We start from the raw sequence: 22,228 nt of genomic DNA, 5'->3' as shown, positions 1-22,228 counted from the left end.
TATGTAAAACCAATAAAGAATAGTTCCTTCTACAGGATTTTTGAAAGGGTGGTAAAAACACCCTATTGGTCATGTAGACATTTATCACATTTCAGATTTTGCTTATTTCATGCAATATTTTTGGAGGGACTTAGAAAATGGATACATATAGATCTAGAATAGAAGCTATCAAACTTTTTTGGTAAAGGGCCAGATACTAAATTTCAGGCTTTATAAGCCAGATGGTCTGTGTTGCAACTTCAGAATTTCATGGGCACTATAATTTGAATTTCACATAATTTTCACATGTCACAAAATACTGCTCTGTGTTTTTTGTCACCATTTAAAATTTTTAGAAACATCCTTTGTTGTGTACTATGTAAAAATAGACAGTAAAATAAATTTAGCCTATAGTCTGTGGTTTACTGACTCCTGATCAGTCTAGTCCATTCCTTTTTACTGCTGTGTAGTAGTCCATGCTTACTATTTCTCCATTGTACATAGCTCAAAAAGGAATGACTGATTCATTGGCCAATCTGTCTTCAACTATATTCTCCAAAGTAAATCAGTTTAAATCCTTCATAATCATATAAGAGATTCATTTTTTTCCACATTTGTACCCATGCTCTGTGTTCTCCAGCATGTGTATTTTCCTGAAACTCATGTCTAAGAAAACAGATAAATTCAGGTTTGCTTTATTATTTTATTTTGCAGCCAAAGAATCACAAACTTAGAGAACACTTATACATGTAGTACAAATCACTTTTATTTTTCTAAACCACTTGTAAGTTGTCAACCTGTCTCATCATTTCTGAAAATGTTGTGCACGTGTGAAGAAAACAAGGATATTCTGTTACATAAACACAAAAAATAATGGGACAGAACTAGAGAATCATACACATGCATACATACAAACACACGTCACATGTATGTTTATTTTAGTTTCTATCTGTATATGTTGAAACCCGTGAGATTGATATATGCCAGTCTGTACTTTCAACATTAATACCTTCCATAACCTACTCAGGATATAATATGTTAAATCTCTTCTGTGCATTGGCACTCACACGAATGTTCTCTTTACCTTGATCAGAGCTCTGATACTCTAATACTCTACATTATGGCTTCTCACCTCAGTCCACCCACTGCAACTACTACATTGCTCTGCCCTACCTAACACTTTTATACTTTAATTGTTCAGTAAGAGAAGGGCAGGGTAATAAATATAGATCTAATTGCAATTCCAATTTTCCAGTTAACAAATTTTCATATATTGTTTCATTATTCAGATTTCCTTTCATATGAACTGCCTGTTCTTACATTTGACTATTTTTTCTTTTTTAATATAAATTTATTTATTTTAATTGGAGGCTAATTACTTTACAATATTGTATTGGTTTTGCCATATATTGACATGAATCTATTCAGAAAACTGCTGAAAGAAATTAAATAAGATACAAAGAAAGAGAAAGAAAACCTGTATTCATGAATTGGAAGGCATAGTATTTTTAAGATGACAATACTGTCCAAAGTGATCTACAGACGCAATGCAATCCCTATCAAAATCTAATGACATCATTTTGCAGAAATAGAAAAATTCATTATAAAATTCACATGGCATCTCGAGGGACCATGAATAGCTAAAACAATCTTGAAAATGCCAGATTTGGAGGTATTGCACTTAATTTCATTTTTTTTATAAATATACAGAAATCAAAAGTGTGTTACTGACATAAAGGCTAGACAAATGGGATAGAATAGAGAGTCCAGAAATAAACTCTTACATACAAGGTTAAATTATCTATCCTGGAGAATGATCTGTGTGCAGTTAATAGAATATGTTCTGATGCTACTGAATGGAACAGTCTTTGCTTCTCTGTTAGTTCCAGTTGAACTATACTGTTGTTTAAGACAGTTGTTTCCTTACTAATTTTCTGCCTAAATAATTTATCTACAATTAAAAGTGAGATATTGAAGTTTCCTACTCTTACTGTATTGCTATCTATTTCTCCCTTCAATTCTGCTAATATTTGCTCAAAATATTTAGTTTCTCCAATGTTGGGTACATATACATTTACATTTGTTATATCTTCTTTATGAATTGACCTTCACTTCATAGTGACCCTCTTTGTTTCTTGTAACCAATTTTGACTGAGAGTCCATTTGATACATTAGATCAAATGCAAGTTGGGTCTTCTCTGGTAGCTCAGCTAGTAAACAATCTGCCTGCAATGCAAGAGACCCTGGTTCGATTCCTGGGTTAGGAAGATTCCCTGGAGGAGGGAATGGCAACCCACTCCAGTATTGCCTAGAGAATCCCATGGACAGAGGAACCTGGTGGGCTACTGTCCGTGGAGTCACAGAGTCAGACACAACTGAGTGACTAAGCATCGCACAACAAGTATATCCACTTCTGCTCTCTTTGGTTATCTTTTGCATGGATTTTTTTTTTTCCTGTTGCTTCACTCTCAGGCTATGGTTCCCTAAAGATAAAGTGAATTTCTTGTAGGCCACACACAGTAGGGGTTTCTTAAAATCCATTCATCTACTCAATATCTTTTGATTAGATAACTGAATTCACTTACCTTTTAAGTAATGATATTAATAAATAAGGACTCACTATTTTCTGTTTCGTCGTTTCTTTGTTCCTTTCTCTCTTGCTGTCTTCCTTTTGTGATTTGTTGACTATTTGTAGTGGAATGCTTTGGTTTCCTTTTCTTTAATTATTGTGTGTCTAGTAGAGATTACTGTGAGATTTATATCCAACATCTCAAAACAATAGCAAATTAACTTCAATTGCATACAGAAACTCTACATTTTACTTCTCTCTGCCCAGGTTTTATTCTATTGATGTCTTGTTTTGCATCTACTCATGTGATGTTTTCTTTGCATTGATCACTGAGGAAGACTTTCTTTTCTATTTTATTATTCTTTAAAATTAAGTTATTTATTTTAATTGGAGACTTAATTACTTTACAATATTGTAGTGGTTTTTGCCATATATTGACATGAATCAACCATGGGTGTACGTGTGTTCCGCATCCTGAACCCACCTTCCACATCCCTCTGCATCCCATCCCTCCAGGTCATCCCAGTGCCCCAGCCCTGAGCACCATGTCTCATGCATGGAACCTGGACGGGCGATCTATTTCACATATGATAATATATAGTTTCAGTGCTATTCTCTCAAATCATTCCACCCTCGCCTTCTCCCACAAAGTCCAAATGTCTATTCTTTACATCTGTGTCTCTTTTTCTGTCTTGCACATGGGGTCACCATTACAATCTTTCTAAATTCCATATATATGCGTTAATATACTGTATTGGTGTTTTTCTTTCTGACTTACTTCACTCTGTAAAATAGGTTCCAGTTTCATCCACCTAATTAGAACTGATTCAAATGCATTCTTTTTAATAGCTGAGTAACATTCCATTGTATATATGTACCACAGCTTTCTTATCCATTCGTCTGCCAGTGGACATCTAGGTTGTTTCCATTTCTCCAAAGAAGACATACACATGGCTAACAAACACATGAAAAGATGTTCAATAGCACTCATTATCAGTGAAATGAAAATCAAAACCACAGTGAGGTACCATCTCACGCCAGTCAGAATGGCTGCTATCAAAAAGTCTACAAACAATAAATGCTGGAGAGGGCGAGGAGAAAAAAGGAACCCTCTTACAGCGTTGGTGGGAATGCAAACTCGTACAGCCACTCTGGAGAACAGTGCAGAGGGTCCTTAAAAAACTGGAAACAGAACTGCCATAGGACCCAGCAATCCCACTGCTGGGCATACACACTGAGGAAACCAGAATTGAAAGAGACATGTGTACCCCAGTGTTCCTCACAGCACCGTTTACAATAGCCAAGACTTTCTTATCTCTCCTTGCTGCTCTTTGGAACTCTGCATTCATATGGGTATATCTTTCCTTTTCTCCTTTACTGTTAGCATCTCTTCTTTTCTCAGCTATTTGTAAGGTATCCTCAGGCAACCATTTTGCCTTTTTCATTTCTTTTTTGTGGGGATGTTCTTGATTTACTTAACTGCTTATTTAACATATGCAGAGTACATCATGCGAAATGGTGGGCTGCATGAAGCACAAGCTGGAATCAAGATTTCCAGAAGAAATATCAATAACCTCAGATATGCAGATGACACCACAATTATGGCAGAAAGTGAAAAGAATTAAAGAGCCTCTTGATGAAAGTGAAAGAAGAGAGTGAAAAAGTTGGCTTCAAACTCAACATTCTGAAAACTAAGGTCATGGCATCTGGTCCCATCACGTCATGGAAAATACATGGGGGAAACAACGGAAGCAGTGAGACATTTTATTTTGGGGGGGGGGGGTTTTCCAAAATCACAACAGCTGGTGACTGCAGACATGAAATTAAAAGACGCTTGTTCCTTGGAAGAAAAGCTATGACCAACCTGGACAGCATACTAAAGAGCAGAGACATTACTTTGGCAACAAAGATCTGTCTAGTCAAAGCTATGGTTTTTCCAGTATTCATGTATGGATGTGAGAGGTGGACTATAAAGAATGTTGAGTGCCAAAAAATTGATGCTTTTGAACTGTTGTGTTGGAGAATACTCTTGAGAGTCCCTTGAACTGCAAGGAGATCCAATCAATCTCTCATAAAGGAAATCAGTCCTGAATATTCACTGGAGGAACTGATGTTGAAGCCAAAACTCCAGAGGATGAGATGGTTGGATAACATCACTGACTCTATGGACATGAGTTTGAGTAAGCTTCAGGAGTTGGCAATGGACAGGGAAGCCTGGTGTGCTGCAGTCCAAAGACCCCTCTTTGCTGGGGTCACAAAGAGCCAGACATGACTGAGCAACTGAACTGATGTGATGTGTGTATTAAGAAATTATTTCATCCACAGTTATTTTTAATACTTGTGTCTTTTATACCAGAGCTAAAATGGATTCACCTACCAAATAATTAGAGCATTCTGAATTGATATATTTGTATTTACCAATGAATTTATCATTTCATTGGGGTAAAAAAACATGTTTTGTATTACTTATGTCCTGTTAAAAATTTGTTGTTTATTTCATGGCCTAGAATATTTTCTCTCCTGGAGAATGTTTCATGTGTACTTGATAAAGATGTATATGATGCTGTTGTTGAATGAAATGTTTTATTAGATACAGTTAGGCCTAGTTGGTTTATTGTGTCACTCAGTTCAGTTCAGTGGCTCAGTAGTGTCTGATTCTTTGAGACCTAATGGACTGCAGCACACCAGGCCTGCAACCACAGGGACTGCAGCATACCTGTCCATCACCAACTCTTGGAGTTTACTCAAACTCATGTCCATTGAATTGGTGATGCCATCCAGCCATCTCATCCTCTGTCGTTCTCTTCTCCTCCTGCCTTCAATCTTTCCCAGCACCAGGGTCTTTTCCAATGAGTCAGTTCTTCACATCAGGTGGCCAAAATATTGGAGTTTCAACTTCAGCATCAGTCCTTCCAATGAATATTCAGGACTGATTCCCTTTAGGATGGACTGGTTGGATCTCCTTGCAGTCCCAGGGACTCTCAAGAGTCTTCTCCAACACCACAGTTCAAAAGCATTAGTTCTTCAGTGCTCAGCTTTTTTATAGTCCCAACTCTTACATCCATACGTGACTACTGGAAAAACCATAGCCTTGACTAAACGGACCTTTGTTGGCAAAGTAATGTCTCTGCTTTGTAATGTTCTGTCTAACTTGGTCATAATTTTTCTTCCAAGGGGTAAGTGTCTTTTAATTTCATGGCTGCAGTCACTGTCTGCAGTGATTTTGGAGCCCCCTCCCCCCAAAAATAAAGTCTGTCACTGTTTCCACTGTTTTTCTGTCTATTTGCCATGAAGTGATGTGACCAGATGCCATTATCTTAGTTTTCTGAACATTCAGTTTTAAGCCAACTTTTTCACCCTCCTCTTTCACTTTCATCAGGAGGCTTTTTAGTTCTTTTTCACTTTCTGCCATAAGGGTGGTGTCATCTGCATATCTGAGGTTATTGATATTTCTCCCAGAAAATTTCATCCCAACTTGTCCTTCATCCAGTCCAGCATATCTCATGATGTACTCTGCATATAAGTTAAATAAGCAAGGTGGCAATATGCAGCCTTGAGGTACTCCTTTCCCAATTTGGAACCAGTCTGTTGTTCCATGTCCAGTTCTAACTGTTGCTTCTTGACCTGCATACAGATTTCTCAGGAGGCAGGTAACATGGTCTGGTATTCCTATCTATTCAAGAATTTTCCACAGTCAAATTTTTGGCATAGTCAATAAAGCAAAAATAGATGTTTTTCTGGAACTCTCTTGCTTTTTCAGTGATCCAATGGGTGTTGGCAATTTGATCTCTGGTTCCTCTGCCTTTTCTAAATCCAGCTTGAACATCTGAAAGTTCACAGTTCATGTACTGTTGAAGCCTGGCTTGGAGAATTTTGAGCATTACTTTACTAGCGTGTGAGATGAGTGCAATTGTGTGGTTGCTTGAGCATTCCTTGGCATTGCCTTTCTTTTGGATTGGAATGAAAACTGACCCTTTCAGTCCTGTGGCCATTGCTGAATTTTCCAAATTTGTTAGTATATTGAGTGCAGCACTTTCACAGCATCATCTTTGGGGATTTGAAATAGCTCAGCTAGAATTGTATCACCTCCACAAGCTTTCTCCATAGCGTTGCTTCCTAAGGCCCACTTGACTTCGCATTCCAGGATGTCTGGCTCTAGGTCAGTGATCACACCATCGTGATTATCTGGGTGGTGAAGATCTTTTTTGTACAGTTCTTCTGTGTATTCTTGCCACCTCTTCTTAATATCTTCTGCTTCTGTTAGGTCCACACCGTTTCTGTCCTTTATTGTGCCCATCTTTGCATGAATTTTTCCCTTTTTATCTCTAATTTTCTTGAAGAGATCTCTAGTCTTTCCCATTCTAGTCCCCTATTTCTCTGATGAACTTCTACCTTTGTTCTGTTATTGAAAGTTCAGTATTAAAGTCTCCAATTGTATTTTTAAATGTCTGTTTTCCATTTTTATACCCTTTTGATTTATGTATTTATATAGTTGTTAAAGTTTTCTGATGTATCAACCTTTTTATAGTTCTAAAAATATCCTTTATCTCTAGTAACATTTTTTTGAAGTTTATCTAATATTAATATAGAAGCAACTTTATGGAGGTTACTGTTTGCATCATATCTTTTTCTGTCCTTTTACTTTCAGTAATTGTCTTTAAATCTCAGTGTCCCTCCTTGGACATCATATAGGATCATCATGTTTTATCTAGTCTAATAATGTCTTTTGATTGGATTGAATAATATACTTACATCTAAAATTTTGTCGACATACTTTGATATTGTCTGCCATTTTATACTTTTTTTCTATTTCATTCATACATTTTTTGTCCCTCTAATACTTCTTCACTGTTTTCTAGTGTGGCATTTAAAATCCTTAATGATTGTGTTCACTATTTTATTTGAGTTATCTGCTGCTGCTGCTGCTAAGTCGCTTCAGTCGTGCCCGACTCTTAGCGACCCCATGGACTGCAGCCTACCAGGTTCCTCTGTCCCTGGGATTTTCCAGGGAAGAGTACTGGAGTGGGGTGCCATTGCCTTCTCCATTTAAGTTACCTATGTAGTGGTTTTTCTGTGGCTTACATTATATTAGATTGGCCAAATATTTTTTTGGGTTTTTGTAGCACCTTATGGAAAAACCCAAATGAACATTTTCACTAATCCAATATATACTTTAACTTACCACAGTGAGTTTCAAATTTACACTAAAAATTCCAGTGGGATATGTAAATATCACTCCTCTATAGTGAAACTTTAGATAATATATCATAGTAATTTTGGGGACTGGCTCCTCAAAATCTCTGGGCTTTGTTACTGTTTTTTTGCTTTTAAAATTTATTTCGTGGTTTGGCAGATTATCTTTACCATCTATTTTCCTCCTGCAGTGTTAAGCTTCTGATGTTGCTCCTCAGAGGGGTGTAATCTTTGTGGTATATGATCTTTGTTGTATATCAGTGGTTTGAGCAGGCCCCTTTTTGACTCTGTCTCTTCTCAAGTTCTCTGCTTTTCCACCAGGAAAAATCTTTGAATCAAGACTCTGGAGTTAGGGCTGGAGTCAATGATGAACTTCATTCTGAATGACACCCCACCATTATGAACTGAACACTTACTGAGGCTGGCAGTGAGAAATATGCTCAGTTTTCCTTTCCTTGCTTCTTCATGTGCAGAGCCACAGCCTGTTCAAGACAACTATCCTGTGTGTGTGTGTGTGTGTGTGTGTATACATATATATATATATATATATATATATATATATATATATAATTTCAGTAGAATTTTAGGAAAGTCATCCATCTAACCTAAATTACCATATTGAAGATCTTTGCTTGAAAGTTAGTGGCATTAGCAGATTCTCTTCTGCTTGTAAGACCAAAGGAGTTGGTTTTGCCTAGAGATTAGGGGTTTAGTAATTTGAAAATAAAGCCTAATATCCTCAACTTTCGTTCTTTTTGTTAATCATATATTATTTAATTTTTAGCACCTAATAGAGTTTCAGACCTTTAAGTGTATATTCTATCTTTTTTAGTTGAAAAAATATGTCACTGGTGCCTACAGTTTGGTGTTTCATTTCTCAAGGAACTGTTGTGCATTTACCACTTTCCATGTATTTTGACTTACTAAAATTAGTTGCTTAAAATTATGTAATCAGATATTCCTGACACTAGACACCAGACACATACAGCAGGCATTGAAAGAGAAATCCATTTGTTATACTGTATACTTTTTTTCTGTTACCTGTTGTATATCCATATAAAAATACTTCTCATTATCATGAATATTTTCTTTAAACAAGCTCAATAATTAAAGACTACTTTTATAGGACAACAGATTATTTTATCACACCAAAACATAAGTAATCCCATCCTTATTTGTAGCATCAATGTTATGTCAGTGGTTTCTTCAAACTGTTGGTGCTTTTTAAATGCTTTCAAAAAATATACCTGTAAAAATCATGTATGTTTTTAAAGATTTTTACCTTGATTACTTAATCCTTTTTTATATGTCTGCATATACTTTTCAATCATGTTTCATAGTTTCATAAGATATTTTCAAACAAAATGAACAAAATCAAATACATAATCATGTGAAACCAGAATGCAAGGATAATTGTGAAAATTTCTTCATAATAATAGTGTTCACATATATGTAATGCCAAATAGATGGGGAAAAAATGGAAACAGTGACAGACATTATTTTCTTGGGCTCCAAAATCACTGCATATGCTGACTGCAACCATGAAATAAAAAGATGCTTGCTCATTAGAAGAAAATCTATGACAAACCTAAGCAGCATATTAAAAAGCAGAGACACCATTGTGCCAAAAATGGTCTCTATAGTCAAAGCTATGGTTATTCCATTAGTCATGTACAGATGTGAGAGTTGGACAACAAAGAAGGCTAAGCTCTGAAGAATTGATGCTTCTGAACTGCAGTGTTGGAGAAGACTTCTGAGAGTCCCTTGGACAGCAAGGAAATCAAATCAGTCAATCCTAAAGAAATCAACCCTGAATATTCATTGGAAGGATGGATGCTGAAACTGAAACTCCAATACTTTGGCCAGTTCAGTTCAGTTCAGTCTCTCAGTCATGTCCGACTCTTTGCCACCCCATGAATCCCAGAAAGCCAGGGCTCCCTGTCCATCACCAACTCCCGGAGTTTACTCAAACTCATGTCCATCGAGTAAGTGATGCCAACCAGACATCTCATCTTCTGTCGTCTCCTTCTCCTCCTGCCCCCAATCCCTCCCAGCATCAGGGTCTTTTCCAATGAGTCAACTCTTCGCATGAGGTAGCCAAAGTACTGGAGTTTCAGCTTCAGCATCAGTCCTTCCAAAGAACACCCAGGACTTATCTCCTTCAGGACGGACTGGTTGGATCTCCTTGCAGTCCAAGGGACTCTCAAGAGTCTTCTCCAACACCACAATTCAAAAGCATCAATTTTTCTGCACTCAGCTTTCTTCACAGTCCAACTCTCACATCCATACATGACCACTGGAAAAACCATAGCCTTGACTAGATGAACCCTTGTTGGCAAAGTAATGTCTCTGCTTTTTAATATGCTGCCCAAGTTGGTCATAAATTTCCTTCCAAGGAGTAAGCGTTTTTTAATTTCATGGCTACAGTCACCATCTGCAGAGATTTTGGAGCCCCCAAAAATAAAGTCTGACATTGTTTCCACTGTTTCCCCATTTATTTCCCATGAAGTGATGGGGCCAGATGCCATGATCTTAGTTTTCTGAATGTTGAGCTTTAAGCCAACTTTTTCACTCTCCTCATTCACTTTCATCAAGAGGCTCTTTAGTTCCTCTTCACTTTCTGCCATAAGGGTGATGTCATCTGAATATCTGAGGTTATTGATATTTCTCCCGGCAATCTTGATTCCAGGTTGTGCTTCTTCCAGCCCAGCGTTTCTCATGATGTACTCTGCATATAAGTTAAATAAGCAGGGTGACAATATACAGCCTTGAGGTACTCCTGTTCCTATTTGGAACCAGTCTGTTCTTCCATGTCCAGTTCTAACTGTTGTTTCCTGACCTGCATACAGGTTTCTCAAGAGGCAGGTCAGGTGGTCTGGTATTCCCATCTCTCTCAGAATTTTCCACAGTTTGTTGTGATCCACACAGTCAAAGGCTTTGGCATAGTCAATAAAGCAGAAATAGATGTTTTTCTGGAACTCTCTTGCTTTTTCAGTAATCCAACGGATCTTGGCAATTTGATCTCTGTTCCTCTGCCTTTCCTACACCAGCTTGAACATCTGGAAGTTCACGGTTCATGTATTGCTGAAGTCTGGCTTGGAGAATTTTGAGCATTATTTTACTAGCGTGTGAGATGAGTGCAATTGTGTGGTAGTTTGAGCATTCTTTGGCATTGCCTTTCTTTGGGATTGGAATGAAAACTGACCTTTTCCAGTCCTGTGGCCACTGCTGAGCTTTCCAAATTTGCTGGCATATTGAGTGCAGCACTTTCACAGCGTCATCTTTGGGGATTTGAAATAGCTCAGCTGGAATTCCATCACCTCCACTAGCTTTGTTCGTAGTGATGCTTTCTAAGGCCCACTTGACTTCACATTCCAGGATGTCTGGCTCTACATGAGTGATCACACCATCGTGATTATCTGGGTCATGAAGATTTTTCTTGTACAGTTCTTCTGTGTATTCTTGCCACCTCTTCTTAATATCTTTTTCTTCTTTTAGGTCCATACCATTTCTGTTCTTTATCGAACCCATCTTTGCATGAAATGTTCCCTTGGTATCTCTAATTTTCTTGAAGTGATCTCTAGTCTTTCCCATTCTGTTGTTTTCCTCTATTTCTTTGCATTGATTGCTGAGGAAGGCTTTCTTATCTCTCCTTGCTATTCTTTGGAACTCTGCATTCAAAAGGGAGTATCTTTCCTTTTCTCTTTTGCTTTTCAGTTCTCTTATTTTCACAGCTATTTGAGAGGCCTCCTCAGACGATTTTGTCTTTTTGCATTCCTTTTCCATGAGTATGATCTTGATCCCTGTCTGCTGTACAATGTCATGAACCTCCATCCATAGTTCATCAGACACTTCCGCTATCAGATCTAATCCCTTAAATCTATTTCTCACTGCCACTGTATAGTCATAAGGGATTTGATTTAGGTCATACCTGAATGGTCTAGTGGTTTTCCCCACTTTCTTCAATTTATGTCTGAATTTGGCAATAAGGAGTTCATGATCTGAGCCACAGTCAGCTCCTGGTCTTATTTTTGCTGACTCTATTGAGCTTCTCCATCTTTGGCTACAAAGAACATAATCAATCTGATTTCCGTGTTGACCATCTGGTGATGTCCATGTGTAGAGTCTTCTCTCGTGTTGTTGGAAGAGGGTGTTTGCTATGACCAGTGCATTCTCTTGGCAGAACTCTATTAGCCTTTGCCCTGCTTCATTCTATACTCCAAGGCCAAATTTGCCTGTTACTCCAGGTGTTTCTTGACTTCCTACTTTTGCATTCCAGTCCCCTATAATGAAAAAGACATCTTTTTTGGGTGTTAGTTCTAAAAGGTCTTGCAGGTCTTCATAGAACCTTTCAACTTCAACTTCTTCAGTATTACTGGTTGGGGCATAGGCTTGGATTACCATGATACTGAATGGTTTGCCTTGGAACCGAACAAAGATCATTCTGTCATTTTTGAGACTGTATCCAAGTACTGCATTTCAGACTCTTTTGTTGACCATGATGGCTACTCCACTTCTTCTAAGGGATTCCTGCCCACAGTAGTAGATATAATGGTCATCTGAGTTAATTCACCCATTCCTGTCATTTTAGTTCAGTGATTCCTAGAATGCTGACATTCACTCTGTTTGACCACTTCCAATTTGCCTTGATTCATGGACCTAACATTCCAGGTTCCTGTGCAATATTGCTCTTTACATCACCAGACCTTCCTTCTATCACCAGTCATATCCACAAGTCATATCCACAAGTGGCAGAAGCGCGCCGGCTGTGATGGACCATGCAGAAGCGTGGCCGTGAGGAGCTACCCCTCACCTAAAGTCAGGGGTGGTGACTGAGAGCGCTGGGCTGTGATGCCACAGGAGCGGCTGAGAGGAGCTACCCAACGTCCGAGGTCAGGGGCGGCAGCCAAGACGAGCTATCCCATGTAGGAGGTCAAGGGTGGTGGTCGAGAGGAGCTACCCCATGCCTGAGGTCAGGGGCCACGGCTGAGAGGAACAACCCCATGTCCAAGGTAAGGAGCAGTGGCTGTGCTTTGCTGGAGCAGCCGTAAAGAGATACCCCACGTCCAAGGTAAGAGAAACCCAAGTAAGATGGTAGGTGTTGCGAGAGGGCACCAGAGGGCAGACACACTAAAACCATAATCACAGAAAACTAGCCAATCTGATCACAGGACCACAGCCTTGTCTAACTCAATGAAACTAAGCCATGCCATGTGGGGCCACCAAGACAGACGGGTCATGGTGGAGAGGTCTGACAGAATGTGGTCCACTGAAGAAGGGAATGGCAAACCACTTCAGTATTCTTGCCTTGAGAACCCCATGAACAGTATGAAAAGGCAAAATGATAGGATACTGAAAGAGGGACTCCCCAGGTCAGTATTGGGCACCCAATATGCTACTGGAGATCAGTGGAGAAATACTTTGGCCACCTAATGGAAAAACCATCTCATTGGAAAAGATCCTGTTCCTGGGAAGGATTGAGAGCAGGAGAATGCAGTGACAGAGGAAGAGATAGTTGGATGGCATCACCAACTCAATGGACATGAGTTTTTTGTGGAAACTCAGGGAGATAGTGAAGAACAGGGAAGGTTGGCATGCTGCAGTGCATAGGGTCACAAAGACTCGGACATAACTTAGTGACTGAACAACAAACTTATCATTTGTATCACTAAAAATCCAGTTCAGATAAGAAGCTGGACATTTCAAATATATGTGGTTTAACATAAGTCTCTGTTCCCCAAGGTAATGGAAAGCAATAAAGGGATGATAAGATAACCCCAAAGTCAGTAACATAAGAAACAGTTACCACTTATAAGAATGGAGAGAAAAAAAGGATTTAAAATGATTGTATTAGAACTTAAGAGCTTAGAGGAAGAACTCTGAAATTTTGGTGCTTGTTCACCAAGAAGAGATTATGAGTTAGCAGGTGGTCATATTACTAAGAAGAGTGTGGCTTAATGAGTGCTTGGACAACATAAGGGCCTGGCTCAGGGTATGAGGGAACACAGGAGGCTATTCTATGACTGCCAAAGAATAAAAGCTGACTGTTGCAAGAAACTGTGAAGGTACATTCCAAGGCTAATCTTGGAGAAACTGAAAGATGAAAACTGGAACCCAATGATTGCTGCTGCTACAGCAATGTTAACAGGAACTGGAAACCAAAAGAGTGAAAAAGAAAGTGTTTCCATTATCTCTACAATACCTCCCTATGGTAATCAACGAAATCTCAAGAAAACCGATTCTATCCAGCACTGTCCAGAAATTAACCTAACTTTGTGCAACATGTTAGAACTGGACATGAAAAAACAGACTGGTTCCAAATCTAGAAAGGAGTACGTCAAGGCTGTATATTGTCATCCTGCTTTTTTAACTTATATGCACAGTATATCGTGTGAAATGCCAGGCTGGATGAAGCACAAGCTGGAATCAAGATTGCTGGCAGAAATATCAATAACCTCAGATACACAGATGACACCACCCTTATGGCAGAAAGTGAAGAACAACTAAAGAGCCTCTTGATGACAGTGAAAGAGGAAAGTGAAAAAGTTGGCTTCAAATTCAACATTCCAAAAACTAAGATCATGGCATCCAGTCCCATCATTTCATGGCAAATATACGGGGAAACAATGGAAACAGTGAGAGACTTTATTTTGGGGAGCTCCAAAATCACTGCAGATGGTAATTGAAGTCATGAAATTAAAAGATGCTTGCTCCTTGGAAGAAAAGTTATGACCAACCTAGACAGCATACTAAAAGGCAGAGACATTACTTTGCCAACAAAGGTCCATGTCTAGTCAAAGCTATGGTTTTTCCAGTAGTCATGTATGGATGTGAGAGTTGGACTATAAAGAAAGCTGAGTGCCAAAGAATTGATGCTTTTTAATTATGGTGTTGGAGAAGACTCTTGAGAATCCCTTGGACTGCAAGGAGATCCAGCCACTCCATCCTAAAGGAAGTCAGTCCTGAATATTCATTGGAAGGACTGATGCTGAAGCTGAAACTCCAATACTTTGGACACCAGATGCAAAGAACAGACTCATTTGAAAAGACCCTGATTCTGGGAAAGATTGAAGGCAGGAGAAGAAGGGGACAACAGAGGCTGAGATGGTTGGATGGCATCACCAATGTGATGGACATGAGTTTGAGTAGGCTCCGGGAATTGGTGATGGACAGGGAAGCCTGGCGTGCTGCAGTCCAGGGGGTCGCAAAGAGTCAGACGTGACTGAGCGACTGAACTGAACTGATACAAGATGGTTCTTCAGAATGTTATAAAATATTAGCAAAGAGTCTAAAATAAAGCATGTAAACTATGGGAACACTATTTTTAGAAGGGAAGACAATTTTCTAAAATTGATCTAATACTGCAATAGGAAAAAATAATCCCAACGGGGACACCTGTCCAAGGGAAAATGCCATACTGGAAAATTATCAGGAAATATAAATTATCCCCCAAAAGACAATTTTGAACAAGTAAGTGTGTATTCATGGTTTACCATATAATAATTCATATTATAATGTCATGACAATCAAGGTATATTGGTTTGAAGTTGATGAGAATAAATAGCACAACTGGACAGAAAACAGACCTTAGAAATACAGACTCATTAATGGAAAATTAGTATATGATAGACAAAATCTTTCTAATCACTTATTATTGTAACATCAGAAAATAAGATGAAGTATATTTTGTATGGGCTTCCCAGTTGGTTCAGTGGTAGGGTATCTGCCTGCCAGTGCAGAAGATGCAGGAGACACTGGTTCAATCCCTGGAGAGGGAAATGGCAACCCACTCGAGTATTCTTGCTTGGAGAATCCCATGGACAGAGGAGCCCAGCGGGCTACAGTCCAGGGAGTTGCAAAGAGTTGGACATGACTTGGCGACTGAACAACAACAACAATGCACTGATATTCTTATTTAAGTACAATATACATATGGAAAAGTGCATATGTTATAACATGCAGAATTTTCAAAAATGGAACACACTTGTATAGCCAACTCCCAGATCAACAAACATGTCAAGAGTAGTCCAGAAGTATTATACTCCCTACCAATCACTAACCTCCTACAAAGGTAACCAACACTGTGACTTGTAACAATGCTCATGAATTTTAGCTGTTTTGTGTTTTACACAAATGTGATCAGATGACATTGAAGGAGTTACGCATGTAGTACCCCAAGGTATGCAGCTTTGGTATGTTGATCATTTTGAGTCGAAGTCCCTTGAAAAATACAAATTTAGGGAGAGAATCTCTCTCAACTCCCTTTATTTGTCTAAAGACAAATCTTCCAAAGGAAATAAATGTTTATAAATCCTCTCCCTGGGAGTCAGGGAAGACTGACTCTTAAGAGAAGAGACCAGAAGTTGACACCACAGAGACAAAGTATCATTCTTCTAGGGGCCCATTCATCTTTCTTAAAAATAATTTACTCTCCTTTTGACTGAATTATGGTCCCCTTCTCCCCCTTCCTTCCCCTTTTAAGGCAACATATAAGCTATTAAATCTCACCACTTTTTGGGGGGAGAGTATTCACTTATTTTTCTGTGATGCCCCTGTGAATGTACTATTACAAAATTATAAATATGTGCATCTTTTCTCCTATTAATCTGCCTGTTATTGATCTTGGGTGGCCTCACCCTGCAGTGGCTTGAAGTAGGATTTCGGTTCCTGGCCAGAGACTGAAGTCAGGCTGCAGCAGAGAAAGTCCTGAATCCTAGCCACTAGACCACTGAGGACAATGACCATGATAAGGCCTTGGTCTGTCAGCTTTGTAGAAATAACTTTCCTCAAAGAGATGGAAAGTAGTGAAACAAGAAAATTGTTTATTAGGAGGGAAAGAGTTCATGTGGATAGACAGACAGGCAGACTTAGAGAGTCACACCCCCGTGATAGTTTAAATCACTTATATGGGGCATTTCGTCTAGGTTTCCTCTGGCCAGTTATCTTGCTTTGGGTGATTCTGAGTCTGTATTAGGTTTACCTCAGGGTTCTCCCCTGTGTACACATGTGCATCTCTTAGACAAGATGGATTTCAATTAAGAGGCCTATGGGTAGGTTGCCATCACTCCAAGTTTGTCTCCCTATGTGTAGTCAGGAAGGTCTCCTTGACCTTAAGAATGAGAAGCATGTGGTCTCTTTTATCAGGGCTCTGCTTCTCCTTTTCTTCATATACTGAAGCATTTGTCTATGGGGGACAAACTTAAGCTGTTCAGCCTGGGGCCCATCTTTCAAAGACCTTATTTCATAGACCCAGTTATCAAGCCTCTACCACATGAGGGTAGAGAGAAAGTATTTCTTACTCTAAAATATGAACTGAGTTTAGTATTGCTGTAGGCTGAATTGTATCTCCCCCAAATTTATATGTTTAAGTCCTAACGTTTGGTGGGATAGTATTTAGAGATGGGGCCTTTGGGAGGTAATTAGAGTTATATGAGATTATGAGAGTGGGACCTTATAGTGAGATGGCTGGTGACTTTATCAGAAAAAGACAAAGAAAAAGATTACTCTTTCTTCACTATATGGTGACACAGTCAGAAGGTCAGTTCAGTTCAGTTGCTCAGTCATGTCCAACTATTTGCAACCCCATGAACTGCAGCACAACAGGAAACTGGCTGTCACCAACTACCAGAGCTTGCTCAAACTCAGATCCATTGAGTCAGTGGTGCCATACAGCCATCTCATCCTCTGTCATCCTTTTATCCTCCTGCCTTAAATCTTTCTCAACATTGGGGTCTTTTCCAATGAGTCAGTTCTTCAAATCAGGTGGCCAAAGTATTGGAGCTTCAGCTTCACCATCAGTCCTTCCAGTGAATGTTCAGTATTGATTTTATTAGCATTGATTGGTTGGATCTCCTTGCAGTCCAAGGGACTCTCAAGAGGCTTCTCCAACACCACAGTTCAAAAGCATCAATTCTTCAGTGCTCAGCCTTCTTTATGGTCCAACTCTCACATCCTTACATGAAAAGCCATTGCTTTGGCTATATGGACTTTTTCTGGCAAAGTAATTTCTCTGCTTTTGAAAGGTTGTCTAGGTTTGTCATAACTTTTCTTCCAATGAGGAAGCGTCGTTTAATTTCACGTCTACAGTCACCATCTGCAGTGATTTTGGAGTCCAAAAAAATAGTCTCTCACTGTTTCCATTGTTTCCCCATCTATTTGCCATGAAGTGATGGGACCAGATGCCATGATCTTAGTTTTATGGATGTTAAGTTTTAAGCCAGCACTCCCTCTTTCACTTTCATCATGAGGCTCTTTAGTTCTTCTTTGCTTTCTGCCATAAGGGTGATGTCATCTACATATCTGAGGTCATTGATATTTAGCCCTGCAATTTTGATTCCAGCTTGTACTTCATCCAGCCCAGCATTTAGCATGATGTACTTTGCATATAAGTTAAACAAGCAAGGTGACAATACACAGCATTGACGTTCTCTTTTCCCAATTTGGAACCAGTCCATTGTTGCATGTCAGGTTCTAACTGCTGCTTCTTGACCTGCATACAGATTTCTCAGGAAGCAGGTAGATGGTCTACTATCCCCATCTCGTTAAGCATTTTCCACAGTTTGCTGTGATCCACACAGTCAAAGGCTTTGGAGAAGTCAGTAAAGCAGAAGTAGATGTTTTTCTGGAACTATCTTGCTTTTTCAATGATCCAACAGATGTTGGCAACTTGATCTCTGTTCCTCTGCCTTTTCTAAAGCCAGCTTGAATATCTCAAAGTTCTCAGTTCATGTACTGTAGAAGCCTTGCTAGGAGAATTTTCAGCATTATTTTGCTAGCATGTGAGATGAGTGCAATTGTGCAGTGGTTTGAAAATTCTTTGGCATTGCCTTTCTATGGGATTGAAATGAAGACTGACCTTTTCCAGTCTTGTGGCCACTGCTGAGTTTTCCAAATTTGCTGGCATATTGAGTGCAGCACTTTCACAGCATCAGCTTTTGGGATTTGAAATACTTCAGCAGGAATTCCATCACCTCCACTAGCTTTGTTCACAGTGTTGTTTCCTAAGGCCCATTTGACTTTGCATTCCAGGATATCTGGTTCAAGGTGGGTGATCACACCATCATGGTTATCTGGGTCATGGAGATTTTTTGTATAGTTCTGTGTATTCTTGCCACCTCTTCTTAATATCTTCTGCTTCTGTTAGGTCCATACCATTTCTGTCCTTTATTGTGCCCATCTTTGCATGAAATGTTCCCTTGGTATCTCTAATTTTCTTGAAAAGATCTCTAGTCTTTCCCATTCTATTGTTTTCCTCTATTTCTTTGCATCGACCACTTAGGAAGGCTTTCTTATATCTCCTTGCTATTCTTGGGAACTCTCCATTTAGATGGATATATCTTTCCTTTTCTTCTTTGCCTTTTGCCTCTCTTATTTTCTCAGTTATTTGTAAGGCCTCTTCAGACAACCATTTTGCCTTTTTGCATTTCTTTTTCTTGGGAATGGTTTTGATCATTGTCTCTTGTACACCATCTTGAACCTCCATCCATAGTTCTTCAGGCACTCTCTATCAGATCTAATCCCTTGAATCTGTTTGTCGCTTCCACTGTATAATCGTAAGGGATTCGATTTAGGTCATACCTGAATGATCTCATGGTTTTCTCTACCTTCTTCAATTTAATTCTGAATTTTGCAATAGGGAGTTCATCATCTGTGCCACAGTCAGCTCCCAGTCTTGTTTTTGCTGACTGTATAGAGCTTCTCCATCTTTGGCTGAAAAGAATATAATCAGTCTAATTTTGACATTGACCATCTGGTGATGTTCATGTGTAGAGTCATCTCTTGTATTGTTGGAAGAGGGTGTTTGCTATGACCAGTGCATTCTGTTGGCAAAACTCTGTTAGCCTTTGACCTGCTTCATTTTGTACTCCAAGGCCAAATTTGCCTATTACTCCAGGTATCTCTTGACAGCCTACTTTTGCATTCCAGTGCCCTATAATGAAAGGGGCATCTTTTGTTTGGTGTTAGTTCTAGAAGGTCTTGTAGGTCATCATTGAACCTACTGTTTGGGGCATAAACTTGGATTACTGTGATATGAAATGGTTTACCTTGGAAATGAACAGAGATCATTTGGTCATTTTTGAGGTTGACCCTAAGTACTGCATTTCAGACTCTTTGTTTTTTGTTTTTGTTTTTTTACTATGATGGCTACTCCATTTCTTCTAAAGGATTCTTGCCCACAGCAGTAGATATAATGGTCATCTGAATTAAATTCACCCATTCTGGTCCATTTTAGTTCATAGATTCATAAAATGTTGATGTTCACTCCTGCCATCTCCTGTTTGACCACTTCCAATCTACCTTGGTTTATGGAGCTAACACTCCAGGTTCTTATACGATATTTTTGTTTATGGCATCAGACTTTACTTCCATCACCAGTCACAGCCACAATGGGTGTTGTTGGGAAGTACCCCTTTTCAAGCCAGGACAATACCTCTCACCAGGAATTGGATTGGTTCGTACCTTGATTTTAGACTTCTTGTTGTCTAGGACTATGAGAAATTAATGTATCTTGTTTAAGCCACTCAGGCTATAGTGTTTTGTTACAGTGTCCCAAGCAGACTAAGACAGGTATGGCTTATGTGACTAATGTTACTTTTATTAAGTTCATTCAGATTGTAGAATATACTTTCTTTTTTAAATTTTCAATTTATTCATTTTAATTTTAGAATATATTTTTAGCGATTCATTATCTTTGCTGTAATGTATTTGATTGTATGAATAAAATATTTTTACCCACTCCTAGTGATTATTTCTAGTTTTTAGCAGTTATAGATAGTACTGTCAAATGTTCTAGTATTAATACATGTCTTTGAAACCTGTATACCTTTTGTGCAGTGGAATTGATGGAAAATTTGTTATTAACATGTTCAGCATTGTAAGTTCTGTCAAATATTTCAAAATGGCTGTACCACCAAAGTTTATGAGTATTCCCATAGTCTTACATCCCTTGGAACAAGTGTTTAATCCTTTTATTTTCTTTTTTTCTTTTTAGCAATTCAGATGGGTGGTTAGTGGTATATTCTTGTGATTGTAATTTGCAATTCCCTGATAATTAATGAGCTTGAACACCTTCTCACATGTTTAATACTTATCTGCATATCTTCTCTTGGGAAGTGTCTGTTTAATTATTTTGCCCTATTTTCTATCCAGTTCTTTTAGGTCTTTCCTTTATGATTCATTTTTTAAGGTTATATTTTAGATAATCATTCTTTGTTAGATGTTGTATTAAATCTGATGGTATGAGAGAATAGCATTGAAACATGTATATTTCCAGACGAAAAATGGATGACTAGTGTGTGTTCGATGCATGAAGCAGGGCACTCAAAGCCAGTGCTCTGGGACAACCCAGAGGGATGGGGTGGGGGTGGGAGGGTGGTTCAGGATGGGGTGGCGCATGTGCGCCCGTGGCTGATCCTTGTCGATGTGTGGCAGGGGCCACCACAGTGTTGTGAAGTGATTGTCCTCCAATTTTAATAAATAAATAAATTTTTTAAAAAGGTTAACTTTTCCCATCCTGAATATCTTTTTATTTCTGAGTTGTGTCTTTTAATAAATAGAAGGTCTTAAATATATTTACATGTATGTTTCTTTCCTTTTATGATTAGCACATTTTTGCACTGTTTAAGAAACATTTACTTACTCAAGTCACAAAAATGTTTTCCTGTTATTTTCTCTAATGTTTTTATTGTGATGCATCTAATATTTAGACCAAGTAAATTGGGACTGTGTTTGTATATGTGGTGAAATATAGAAATCTTTAATAAAGAAATATAGAATTCTTTTTTTATTCCATGAGAATAGCTAAGTGACCCAGTACTCTTGGATTTTGATTGTATTTCAATGAATCTGTTAATTAATTTGTGGAAATTTGAGAGTTTAATAGTATTAACTCTCAATACACAGACAGATTCCTCCATTCATTTTGGTATTTTAAAATTTCTGTTACTAATATTTATATTTTTCAATTCAGCATTCTTATGCATCACTAATAGATTAGTATTGATGGTAGTATAATTTTCTCTTGACATTTGTAAAACAAATTCTTTTTATTGAAGTATAATTGTTTATAATACATATTGAATAGCTGTTTACAATATTATATTAGTTTCAGGTTTACAACCAATTAAATATTTTTATGCATTATGCTCCTTTTTAAGTATTATAAAATATTGGCTATATTGCTTGTACAGTATAATATATCCTTCCAGTTTGTTTATTTTATACAGAGTAGTCTGTGCTATGTATAAAATTTTGTATGTTGACCTTATATCAAATATCCTTGCTAAATTGTCATAGATTAATTTGGAATTTTATGTACAGTCATGTTTTTTGAAATTCTGAGAGCTTTCTTTCTTTCTCTCTAATCCACGTGCCTTTTACTGTTTGCATTGCCTTACTGTAAGGGAATGAAACATCCAATAAAATGTAGAATAGAAGATATGATAGCATATGCATATCCTTGTTCTGTTTTCTGTATCAGGGAAAAGT

The sequence above is a fragment of the Dama dama genome, chromosome X (assembly GCF_033118175.1).
Source record: "Dama dama isolate Ldn47 chromosome X, ASM3311817v1, whole genome shotgun sequence".
In the NCBI taxonomy this organism is placed as follows: Eukaryota; Metazoa; Chordata; class Mammalia; order Artiodactyla; family Cervidae; genus Dama; species Dama dama.
Note: the sequence above shows the minus strand (reverse complement) of the source record.